This window comes from Crocuta crocuta, unplaced genomic scaffold (genome assembly GCF_008692635.1).
Source record: "Crocuta crocuta isolate KB4526 unplaced genomic scaffold, BGI_CrCroc_1.0 scaffold152, whole genome shotgun sequence".
NCBI lineage: Eukaryota > Metazoa > Chordata > Mammalia > Carnivora > Hyaenidae > Crocuta > Crocuta crocuta.
This window is the reverse complement of record NW_027528798.1, coordinates 2,418,341-2,429,442: the sequence shown is the minus strand read 5'-3', so window position 1 is coordinate 2,429,442 and position 11,102 is coordinate 2,418,341.

Genomic DNA, 11,102 nt, shown 5'->3' with positions numbered 1-11,102 from the left:
CCCAACACCTTCCAGAGCCCCTCCTACCCCTGTACTGGAAAGCCTTCCTCTCCCAGATTCCACTGCACAGGCCCTAAACCAAACCCAGCTCAGAGGGCTTCAGGGCAGCCTGGACTTAGTCAAGCCAAATTAAATTTAGGTTGAAAGAGTCAAAGATAATTAATAAAAAGCAGCCTTATTTTTAAAAGGGTGAGGGCATCTGCTCCAGGAAGGTAAGCTGCCTCACAGATTTATTCCCTGGGACACAGCAGCTGGAAAAACTGCAGGCAAGGTGGGGTCCCATTCCTCCCGCTCCCTTTGTGACTCTGCCTTTGTCAATCTTGGTAACATTTTCACTGGCATCCAGCTCTGATGGCAAGAAGGTAGGATCAGACTGGAGGAGAGGAAGTTGGCCTCCTTTCCCCAACCCCTCTATGAGGTATTAAGCCTGGATGATTTTCTCAGTTGGTTTTGAGTCTCAGTTTGATCCTCTGTAAAACAAATTCCAGATTTAAGCCTCCATATATTGAGCAGACCCCTCATGTCAGGAGGGGTGATTGGGACTGTTGTGTATTATCCTGTGTAAGGCCATTCTCCCCTCTGACCTGTGACTGGCTAGGATCACGGAACAGTTTCCTCCTTCAAGTCTCAGCGTTAATATTGCCCTTTATCTCGGAGACCTTAACAAAATAGATGTTTCCCCTTTATGCTCTGTCAGAGCAATGTGTTGATTATATTTTTAGGCCTTTGGCAGTTTACACTTACATGTTTTTGCATTTGTTTACTTATTTATGGCTTAGTGGCCCTTATGAGATTATAAGCTTCATGTGGGAAAGAACCATGGCTCTTTCATTCTCCATCACACCCACAGTGCCTAGGGCAGTGATATGGAAACTGAGGGGAGGGGAAATGAATGAATTCACCCTGGGGCACACACATCTTCAAAGTGGTGACACAAGAATGGGGGTACATAGCAGTATTGCGCAAGCTCCCTCCCTCCCTTCTAGACCTATAGCACTTGCTGGCCAGAATCCACACAAGGAACAAATGAGATGTTATATATGGCAAGGGCTTTGCAAACTGTAGCCTTGGGAAAAAGTTATTCTTTGTAAATTAGTAAGGTTATGCCAGACCATCTCTCAACATCTGCAACTCCTTGAAGTAGGCAGAGGTTTATTTGATTTTTTTTTAATTTTTAAAAATTTATTTCTGAGAGAAAGAGACTTCGTAAGCAGAGGAGGGTCAGAGAGAGAGGGAGACACAGAATCTGAAACAGTCTCCAGGCTCTGAGCTAGCTTCCAGCACAGAGCCCAACACGGGGCTTGAACCCATGAACTGTGAGATCATGACCTGAGCCAAGATTGGACACTTAACCGACTAAGCCACCAAGGCACCCCAACAGGGGCTTATTTGAATCTTAAGCAAGAGTGACCAGAGAGGACCAATTTTTGTCTCCATGGAGGTCAAGAAGGGCCAATTAAGTATATTTAACCCTAGAAACTGATAGGTGGTCAGACCCCACAGGGAATCTATAGAGGCTCAGAGAGCCCTGTCCCCTTGGGTGTGTTCAGCAGTGTTTTGAATTCTTTGAAATTGTTGAGGGAAGATTTCCTGGGACTTAGATAAGCTTATTCCATGCTAGCCCCTGATGCCAGGCCACGGTGGATATCTCCTTCCTCATTTCCACTATGTGATACTAAAGTGTATCATGGAAAATTCCTTTGGTTTCCATTGTCGATAGGGTTGTACTTATTATTAGATTACTAGAATTTAAGATCCATACCAAGTGCCTTCTTTCTTTCCTTCCAGATATTAATCCAATTCTCTTTGACACACAATGAGTCACGGGTACCTGTTTTTCTCAACTTTTGGGTATGCCGCAAGAGATCTGGGCGCTGGGAATCTTCAATTAGGGATCAGGTGTACTATACAGTTAATGAGGGGTGACTTCAAGAACTTCTCGGTTCAAACTTTGTTAGAAACAAAAGTAACAACTACTGTATTCCTCATGCATAGCAGTATATTAGGTATATAAGACATAACATTGTATATCAGATACATGAAGTACATTTAGAATTATAAATGTTGTTTCCTGTGTTAAATAAGTTACTTGAGTTATCATGGAAGAATCCCAATAGCTCTCATGATAGATGTATTATTGTTAATCTCATTTTAGGTATGCGGACTCTGAGGTTTAAGGAGATACAATGAATCACCCAAGCCTACAAGGCTAATAGAAATCAAGGAAGGTATGTAAGCCCTGGCTGACTCTAGATGCTGAAGCTGACATTGAAATTAGCCACACTATTTCTATCTCTATTAGACTCTGAGCTCTTCAGACTATGAACTTTCTAATCATTTTTTTATCTTAATAGCAGTCCATTCTTTTTCTACTTTTATTTATTTGTTTGTTTGTTTGTTTTTGGTTTTATATCACCATCCCAGGCCACCACCTCCTAACTGGACTATTGCAATGCCCCTACCTTTTCCACCTTCTCCCATCCAGTCCCTTCTATCTTATCAAAGGCTTGCTCTAGTTTCAAACTATTAATTCTAAATTATGCTTCCCAATTCACTCATGTGAACACTAAGGAATGTTCTCTTTAATAAATGTATTGTTTTTCTCCAAGGGATAATGGCACTCACAAGATTCCTGGTCCTCATCTCTGCTTCAGCAGATCTCCTCTCTCCTCTGTTGATCTCACTAGGCCTTGCTCATCTCCCTAAGAAATATCCCTTCTGGGAATGTAGAACCAGGCTTTCCTGTTCCCAGGTAAAACCACTGATTCTCAGATTGTATTGGGTCTTAAATGGGTTGAGAAATATCATTAAGGAAGTTCTCCACGGATTAACTCTAGTCTCTTAACTCCTCTCGATGGGCGCTTAAATAGCCCATCGAGAGGAAATTTAACAACTCCTCAAATAGTACCTTTTCTCTAGACAAACCAAATATATACTAACATTAACACATAGCCTGCAATTTGTTAATGTGCTTGGTGTGCTAGCAACTCTCTGAATACTGTATACACTTTAAACCCTTCCCCAAACCTTGCAAGTAAGTATGAATAAGCCAATTTTACAGATAAGGAAACAGATCCAAAAAGGCAAACTGAGTTGGCCAGGTTCCCAGGGGTATTAATTCACTTTGCCTCTTTGTTTTTAAAAAAAAAATTTAACGTTTATGTTTATTCATTTTTGAGACAGAGCACAAGGTGGGGAGGTACAGAGAGAGAGGGAGACACAGAATCTGAAGCAGATTCCAGGCTCTGAGCTGTTAGCACAGAGCCCAATGTGGGGCTCGAACTCACTGACCATGAGATGATGACCTGAGCTGAAGTTGGATGCTTAACTAACTGAGCTACCCAGGTGCCCTGCACTTTGCCTCTTTGAATCGCAATTTCCAAGCAGTGTTTGGAACCAAACCTGGGTCCAGCATGTGCTCTCCATTCTGAAATGTTTTCCAAATAAAGTGTAACCTCACACTGTTCATCATTCCTAGGAAAAGGTTCTAACTGTGCTTTCACAGCCCCTTTTGCTGACCTCAGCATGAATTATGTGGTTTTAGGTCTGCCTCCCTAGTAGGAGGACAAACATTCCTTGAGAAAAGAACCTTTTGCAGACCTGTCTCCAATAAGCACAGGACCTACCCAAGTAGGCAAAATATATGTTTACAGATACAGGCTAGACTAGTACTAAGGTCATCTTGATCCATGCTGCACAGATCCTCTCCTTCAACCCTTGAAGTAGGTATGAGATTGCCTTTATCTTATAGATGATGAAGTTGAGGCTCAGAATTCTTCCCATGGTACTGAGACTGCATTTGCCTATCAGATCTGCATAGAACTTGCTGTGTACCTGTGTGACTTACGTCAACCAGGAAGCAACTTCCCTCTCTTTGATGTTCACTGTCAACTCTACTTGAGAAGGAGGCTCAGTTCATGCATCTGATGAAGACCTGCACTTGGTTGTACTGAGCAACATGACTCCAGGTTTGAGGGCAGGTCACGTGTACATTTCCATTCTTCCCCCACCCCACCTAACATTCCCCATGTTTTCTCCTAACTGTTGAGATGGGCATACTATTGTTCTTCATGTACCAAATGCTAAGTGTGTCTTTACACGTATTGTAACACTTAAACATTGCAAAAATCCTGTAAGGCGACATTATATATTCGGAAAGTGAAGCTAAGATAAAAGTGAGTTGTCCAAGGTCACACAGCTAGTGCCAAATCAAACTTGATACAAACCTGGACATGTTCACTCCTAAGAATGTTGACTTCCCATGATGTTCTGTAAGGCATTTGCTTTCCTCCTGTCCCTGCTGCCTTATAGAAATAACATAAAATTTCGGTCTCATAAGCCCCATCAGGGCTTTCTACCTCTGGTTAAGATAAGCAGAACTCTGAAACTGGATTCAGATCTGGGTTTGCCACTACTAGAATGCAAGCTTTAAATGAAAGTTGGTTTCCCTGGGTTGAGATTCCACAGACATGTAATTTAATAGCTACTATAAATTAGGAAAGTTCCCATTTGATCCTTACAACAGTCTTGTGAAATAGGGGTTATTATTCTTATTTTATAAATCAAATCAAATAAAAATAACTGGGTGACAGTTATCTGAGAACCTACTTCCCAGCATTTGCGTTTCTAATGAGATAGTAACGTAACTAATGAGATAATAAATAGGGCTGTGTTTTACACATGAAATGGGCAGTGCATATATTTCTGTTATACTGAACCTGCAAATGAAAGAGTGGATGTTTGTGACCTTGACTATGTCTTTCTTAATTAGAATGTAATCATCATGGTGCTCTGAGAGGCAGTGCAATGCTGGGACACAAGTGGGACCCAGAGGGTATGAATGTTAGTAGGATGGATCCTAGGGAAGCCATTCCGGGGGACAGGACATAGGCTTCAGTCACCTGAGTCTGGGAGCCAGCTGTCCTCTCCAACAATGAGGCATAAACAGTAGGATCTGAGCTGGGACTCCTGTCTCCATATACCTAGGTCCGGCGTGGGCAGTGATCAAAGCAATAGCTCCTGAGTCTTTGCAGAAACCACCTGGCTCTCACTTATGTATTAGAAACCAATGAACCTTCCTAGGGTATTTTTCTCACAGATTTCCAAGCCTGGCTATTGGCTTTCTGTCACTTCTTTCAGGCCTGATTAACACAGTATAAAATTGAGGGGTTTTCAGCCATTCTTCAAAGAGGAGTCAGTTTTCTTTGCTTTCATTCTGAAATAAACAATTGCATTACATCCATCTGAATGGAGGCTGGGATGCAAGAAGTTGGGATCAATACATGGTGGGAAGGAAGGCAGAAGCTGAAACAGCAATGGATGTGGCACACTCCTCGGGCTGAGCTGCTGAGTCCTCAAATCAAGGGAATATCAGTGACCTGTCCAAGGAAAAATGGTGACATGGACCCTGGAGGATGGGGATTGTAACCATGGTGATTGTTAACATCTCCTGGGCACTTAACAATGTGCTGTGCTAAGTGACATGAGTATCTCATGTAACCTTCACAAAATCCTTATGTGGTAGACACCGTCACTGTCCCAACTTTACAGATGATGGAAACTGAGACTTGGAGGGGTTGGTGAGTTGCCTGAGGGAGCACAACGAGTGAGGGAGGGAGCTGTATTAAATCCCAGACTATCAAAGCCAGAGCTCCTTTCTTGATCAACAGACTCTAATGCATCCAGGGTCAAAGCCAGAGGAACTTCCTAATTGGGCCTATTAGCTTAGCCTATCATTCTGGGAGACAGATGGAGGAAATCTTGAAGACTCAATAAAAGTAGCTTCCTTTGGGGCCAAGAAGCAGGCTTTCTCACTGATGAAAGTCTAAATTCAGAAGTTCCCACAGGGGTTAGCGTGCTGTGGGGGAAATCAAGAAGGGAGATGGAGGACTCAATTTGTATCCAAACTCCATTCACCACCTTGGGACTGTGAGCCAGTAACTTGACCCCTCAGAGCCAAAATTTCCTGATACCTATCTGTCAGCAAAGTGTCTGGCCCATTATAGGAGATTAACATCTTCTGGCTTCCTTCCTTCTTTCTGGAGGCCCAGATCCCCTGGGGTCTCTGAATGTATCTATGAGTCCATCCTCTACTTTCCATTTTCCAAAAAGCTTTCATAAATCACATGCACTCATGCAAACACCTGTGGGGGAACAAACTCACAGCTGAGGTTCTTTGCTTTGGGTTGGAGTTAATATCACTGGTTACATCCTGCTGAATAGACATTCCACTTAGCAGACCGAAAGGCTTATGATGAAGTATTTCAGCAGGAAAATGCATTCATTGTGTAAGAAAAGTTTTCCAGCATTAAATTTATGGAGGCACATAGTAGGGGAAAAAAAAAGATTCTTGGTGAAAAGTTTTGAGAACTCTTGCACTGGAATTGATTTCATTCATTATAGATCAGTGTCCTTTAGCCCTTCTCAGTTTTCCCAGCACCTACTTCCTTTGAGCCTGCTGCACTTCTGCAGAACACCCAGGTTAGACACACAGGAGTTACCTCACCATCTCCTTACACTGGTGTAGCCATCCTGCCTCCTTAGTCCAGATGCATAAGAAAATCCACCTAGAGAGGTGCTGGGTGGCTCAGTTGCTTAAGCGTCCAACTTCGGCTCAGGTCATGATCTCATGGTTCGTCAGTTCAGGCCTTGCATCAGGCTCTATGCTGTCAGCACAGAAGCCTGGTTCAGATCCTCTCCCTCTCTCTCTATCTGCCCCTCCCCTATTCTCTCTCTCTCTGTCTCAAAAATAAACATTAAATAAAAAAAGAGAGAAAGAAAATCTACCCATGAAGTAAATGACTGGAAACCTTACCATTTCTGTGATTTAAACATAGATAAATTGACCAGTTTGTCTAAAATGGTCAAAATGGTAGCACAAGAACAGATTAAGATTTACCCACTGACTGAGTTAATCTTTTGTGAAGGCAGGCAAGGCAGGATTGACAGAGTTCTAAAATAAGTGACACCTAAGTTGTTCATCTCCTCATGCCTACATCTACAGAGTTGGTTCTCAACACTGAAAGAACATTAGGATCACCTGGGAAAGCTTTGATAAATCCCCATATTCCAGCCTCTCACCAGATCACATAAATCACACTCTGTCAGGGTGGGACTCAGGCATCAGTATTTTTGTTTACCTTCCCAAGTGACACCAATGCATTGCTAAGGTTGAGAACTGCTGTTTTATGGGAGAACAAAAAGACCAGAATAATTCAGGGGGAAAATGTTTGTCCTAAACCCTGGCACTCACCCCTTCCCCATGGCTCTGCCATGGATTCCCCAGCCAACACCAACTCCAGAAGACCCTTGATCAAATTTTCATATGGCTTCATTTCTGAGGTCTGGGGCATTTCAGGATGAGAGTTGGCTGGTCAATGATGTGTGTGCTCACTGACAACAATTCAACAGCTATTCCTGGCGTGTATGAGCTCAAAGAATGAAAGATAAAGATCTCACATTAAACTAAGGGGTCTTGCTCTATCTTCTTCAATCTCCCCAGGCTGATAAATAATGGATAATGACGAACAGTACTATTACATGCATAAAGCACTTGGCATCGGACTCTATGATACTGCTTTCCATCTAATCTGAGGTCCAGTTCAGCATAAAATCTGTTTGGTGGTAAGGCCAGGTCCTTCTAGAAGGCTCTTTGATGCTGCCAAGATATTCAGTGGAAAAGGGAAATAACTCAACTCTAGAATCAATCATGGTGTTGGTTTCTAAGAGACCAAAGGGCTAGGTTAGCATGGATTGAGCTTCTCTTCATCTCTAAGAGCCAGACATGTGGAATCCACCTAGTTTTGTGGGGCAGAGCAGCGAAGTTTCCCATCGAGTCCCTTCTAATACTGAGCTCCTGAGGCACCTGGGTGGTTCAGTTTGTTAAGCATGTGACACTAGATTTTGGCTCAGGTCATGGTCTCATGGTTACTGAGTTTGAGCCCAGAGCCAGGCTCTGAGCTGACAGTGCAGAGCCTGCTTGGGATTCTCTCTCTTCCTCTCTCTCTGCCTCTCCTCTCTCTCTGTCTTTCTTTCCCTCTCAATATAAGTAAATAAATAAAACTAAAATGGTACTCCTTAGACATCTGCTGTTGTGTTACTCTATTTCGTGCATTGCAACCATCAAAGTCTGTAATGCTTAATTGTCTCATCCCACTGGAGTTTAAACCTCACCCAGGTGATATCATTTCTACTGTCTACTGCTTGTGCCTAACACAGTACCTGGCATATAGTAGGCACTCAAGTATTGATTGAGTGGATGCTGAAGGTGCAATGTGTAACACCTGCTTTTCCCCTGTTTTGGCACATGTTTTGCTTCATTAGCTATACACTCTGTATAACTTTTGGGGAAACTGAGTCCTATGAAAGGTGAAATGGTAACATGGGGTTGGAGGCATTATTACCTCTTCATTAGGAATGTCAACTGGCAGGGTCGGAGAGGGGCCGGAATTCCTGGGAGGCTCAGTTGAGTAAGTGTTGGTCTTGGTTTCAACTCATGTCATGATCTCACAGTTCATGGGTTCAAGCCCTGCATTGGCCTCTGCACTGATACACAGAGCCTGCTTGATATCGTCTCTCTCTCCCCCCTTTCGCTGCTTGTGCTCTCTTTCAAAATAAATAATAAACTTAAAAAAAATGTTAACTGGGGACACTGTAACCCCCACTTGCGCACAGAGCTGTGCAGCCTTAGAGAAGTCACACCCTTAACTTTGTGGACAAAAGTGGGATTCCATTCAACTGCTCTGATATGAAGTTTCAGTGAGTCCATGTAACAGAAGAAGCAGACCCATCAGTGAGCCTGGCATGTAGCAGTGAGCATTCTCTACGTGGTTGGATAAGCTGATGTGGGGGAACTGAGGACTAAAACACAGGAAACATCAAGTATGGTGTGGGCTTTTGAGTTAATTACATTACCCCTTCTGGGTCTCATTGAAATGATAACCACATTTAAATTGATACTTTATTAGTACTCTTATAAACGAGTGTTTCTTGGGGCACTTAGGTGGCTTAGTTGCTTAAATATCCAACTTTGGCTCAGGTCATGATCTCACAGTTCGTGGGTTTGAGCCCTGCGTTAGGCTCTGTGCTGACAGCTAGCTCAGAGCCTGCAGCCTGTTTTGGATTCTGTATCTTCCTCTCTCTGCCCCTCCCCTGCTTGCTCTCTCTCTCTCTCTCTCTCTCTCAAAAATAAAAAAATTTAAAAAACTTTAAAATATTGAGTGTTTCCGAAATTATGTTCCACAGAGAATTAACCTGTCCAATGCCTTGTAGGTAAAGGGTTCTATCTGAAAATAAGTTTGAGAAAACACCACACACTCTACACTTCTTGATCCAGTCAAGATTCAACAACCAACATTTATGGAGCACCTATTATGTATCACACAGGATAGACCAATGAACAGAAAAGACATAAATTCCTATCCTCATGGGACTCCTATGTTACTGAATGGAAGGACACAGTAAAATAAATGAGAAAATGCATAGTGTGCTAGATGATGGTAAACGGTATGATAAAGAAAAATATAGCATTGAAAAGAGTTGGAAGGCTCTGATTGGCTAGCATGCTTCATACGCCTACCCTTGGACAAACTGCTGTTGTAGAAATTTCATGGGCTCTGTGACTGGCCAGGCATAGTCATGTGAGGCTTAGGAGATAGTGTCAGCTTTCAGAAGGAGGAAGAGGACCACACTTACAGGGAAAATACCATCACCTGCTACTATGGACCTTTTTTTTTTTTTTTTCTTAATGAATTAAGAATTCTGAGAAACCCCGCAGTGAATAGATATGTATACCTTCACTTATTAGTTCCCCAATACAAGTAACCATGTATTTTTCTTAAGTATCTAGCTGGAAACATATGTGATTTCATCAATCCTCCCCATATAGTTCACAGTTGTTATTAGTAAATCTAGAGTTTTGGAAAATTCTTAAATTTTTAAAGGACTTTCTAGACTGGAAGAACTTCATCCTTCTCTTTTTATTTCCTTTAATAAAAGTACGTCTTGGCACAAGTGTCTTTCCTCAAATGTAATGAGAGGTTTGAAGGCATTATCTTCTGACAGAGATTTGCCTCAATGGTTTAGCAAAGGATGTGCAAAGGATAAAATGAATGAGTCCAGAGCACCTCGTTTTGATGTAAGGAGAAACCTTCCAAACCACCAGTTGTCCTGGTCAAATTAGTGTAGTTTAATGAGAAACTGCCATGATGTTGTATAGAAATGTTTGCAAAATCACAGCCCTGTAAAATGTCATGTCATATCCCTTATGACTTTGGGAAATGTCATGAAGTAAGCTATACCAGTAGGGTTCTTAATGCTTCCAATAAAAGTCTATCATGGAGAGGGAAGCAGATATTTACAATTGCTGTTTAGCCACAGGTCACAAAACATAAAACAGCTGGCTGACTGGCAGAAGCAGAAGACACCAGACTATTCACAGGAGCTGTCCATGTCTGTGGCTGGGGTCCAGAAATGACCCCATTACCAAGTCACCGTTTCACTCCAGCAAGTCATTTCACTTCTTAGGACACCAGATTCTCTCTCAGGGGACACTGGGATAACAGTAATGACTCCAGAGGTTTAGGAAAAAAGGTCAGGGACTAAGAGACCACCTAGCATTCTTTCCTTTCAGACAGGGTTTTTTTTTTTTTTTTTTTAATGTTTATATATTTTGAGAGAGAGAAAGCACAAGCAGGGGATGGGTGGGAAGAGGGGAACAGAAGATCTGAAAGGAGATCTCTGCTGACAGCAGCAAGCCCACTGTGGGGCTTGAACTCATGAGCTGTGAGATTAAGACCTAAGCTGGAGTCGGATGTTCAACCAACTGAGCCACCCATGGAGCCTGCTTGGGAGTCTCTCTCCTCCACCCCCTCAAAAATAAATAAACTTAAAACAAAGAAATAACCATTATTAAACTTCTGCTGAAGGGTTAACTTTTACTTACCTCTCTTTATGTTTCTGCTTATGTGAATACACGAATGACTGTACACAGTATAGTGTGTGTTGGTAGATATGCAGTTCTGTGTACTGATTTATCTTAGCATTACATTATAAATATTTCTCCATATCATCAGAACGTCTTCACATGTATCATTTTAATGACT